The following is a 2,485-nucleotide window of genomic DNA, read 5'->3' on the forward strand; positions in this document are numbered from 1 at the left end:
ATTCCAATGCCGGGCGCATGCGCAGTCTGCACTACAACGTGAAGACTGATGATGAAGATGATGGTGGTGGTGGTGATGATGATGATGATGATGATGCTTGTGACAGGGGTGTAGTATACAGACAGACAGACGCGGGTGGAATGTAAAGGATGGGAGTCAACTGTCTCTCGTGGGGGATCTCCCTATCTGATGGACTCAGATAAAGTTGCAGGTTGGTTTCCCAGGAAATTTCATCAAAAAGTCATTCTAATAGGTACACTTCATTGTCATATGATTTAAATCGGCAAATACTCTTGACGTATCCAAATAAGAAATTAAAATTCGGCATTCTTCGTATAAATATATCGAAGACCTCAATTGATCCACTCACTCAATCTAAAGGGACCCATTGCAAACATTCAAAGTTTACACACATAACATGGTGCAGAGGTGGATCACATATGCTGATGTTGGGGCCAGAAATGGGCCTTTACAAGCAAATGATATTTATTTCACATACAGGCATTCTGCGCCGGTGAGGGTGTGGACACAATACTAATTACTAAACAAGAGCAGTGCAATATTCCTGCCTAAGGTTGTTGGTGTACTACCAACATAACATTAACCTATCTAATAAAGTGTCCAGTTACTTGGTGAGTTGTTCACTCTTTTAGACGGTCGCCATTTTAGAAACCGGCTCCCGTGATGCTGTGCAGTTCCACACCAATTGCAATCACAATAACAAATGATGGTCAATGTTTTAAGGCATCTATCCGAACATGATTACATTCTAAATGTTCAGCATTGTGATTGCTGTGTCTTGACATCTCAGCGCCAGTGCATGGATGGCTATACATCTAGGCCTGTACGTAAATGCACAGTGCGTTAAGCATGTCTTAACGCAACGAGCGGCGCGCTTGCCCATGCCGAGTGCCTCGGGCTTTGGAGGCTGGATCCATGTAGATGAGAAGTATGTGATGGAGCTATGCTGGCTACGCACGCACAGCTGAGCAGAACGCACGCACCACTGTGCAAAAGAAACTCCAGTCATGGAGGAAGTGGTGGATGAGTGGAAGATGCCCGAGCAATGATCCGCTTTTTTTTAAAAGAGACATTCCTTCAGCGGACCAGCTGACTGGTAGAAAAAAAAAAAAGAATTCTCCACATGACCTGATGGTGTCACTGTATTTAAATTTCAGTCAACGTCGAGTCAATTTCAATGATATGATTATTATTATTTCATTATATGATTCAATGATATGGTTTTATTATATTATTTTCAGTGTCCTTACAGAAATGGGTGCAATGATAAATTACAGGGACATTAGTCTGGAAGCTGTAATTTAGGCTTCAAGTTAAAATGGAAAAATGATCTCTTAACTTGTCAGCCGACGTAAATCACACCAATTATCCACCCACACTAGATTTTCCTATTCAATCGTTGCCATTCTTAGGATTCATAATAATGGCGGCTTTGACGTTATGGCACAAAGGTAGGTATTTTATTCTGCCGTAGATGTTGCCATTGTATTATGCAGGCAAAGCGCAAAGAGATTTACTAGGCGACACCTGGTCTTCACTGTGGAGTTCCACCTGGTCTGCTCCCACCTGCCATGGGCCCACTGTCTGTTTGCCATCCAAGTGGGGGACGCAGGCCAAAGCGCATGCACGGCCAAGCAGCACACTATCCTCGCACGCCTTCCTGACTTTGACTTTCAAATGACACTCAAATAACATTTGAATCAAATTTGAGTGGATTTAATGATGATACGTCCGTCCATCCATCCAGTTTAATATAGAAAAGCTCATCTGTTTGAGAAAAACAACTTTCCCTTTTTTTTTTTCTTTTTTCTAAATAAGTCTGAGCCTACATAATGCTACTTGGAATCTAAAAATGCACAAAATCTGTGTGCATGTCTTACTGCAGCAAACAATGCCGTCTGTCCGTGAAATGTGGGGCGGAGGAATTTAATTTTAGAAATATACTCAACAAAATCACCATTACAATTGAGGTTAAAATCATCATTAAAGAGCAGATTAAAGATTGATTGACTCATTTTTTTTCTGCCGTATTAAATCCAAACCAAATTCAGTTTCCAAACGAAACAATTTGTTCCATTTGGCTGCTTCATGCTGTGACCTTCCATCCACTTTGACTAGCATATGCAAATGTCAAGCTACTGTTGTTAAACCAGGCTTACATCCATTACTCTTCCGCTCCGAGATCAATATACGCCTTTTTCCTGCATTCACTGAAGTGATGATCAGGATACTTTCATCCGCAATTACGCTCATGAATTTTTCATCGGTGATCCATAATAGTGTGCTATGCTCACCGGCTGATCCCTTTCCATTATTGTTCACCTGAGAAGAGAAATTAGCACATACGCTACATTTAGCTTCAAAAGAGCCCTTGATGTGTGCTTTTTTTTTTTTTTTTTAACTCCCTGTGGTTGTTCAGAGTCTACACCTGTCCTAGGAATAATATCAGGTTTGGAGCACTGAG

The sequence above is a fragment of the Syngnathus typhle genome, linkage group LG15 (assembly GCF_033458585.1).
Source record: "Syngnathus typhle isolate RoL2023-S1 ecotype Sweden linkage group LG15, RoL_Styp_1.0, whole genome shotgun sequence".
Classification (NCBI taxonomy): domain Eukaryota; kingdom Metazoa; phylum Chordata; class Actinopteri; order Syngnathiformes; family Syngnathidae; genus Syngnathus; species Syngnathus typhle.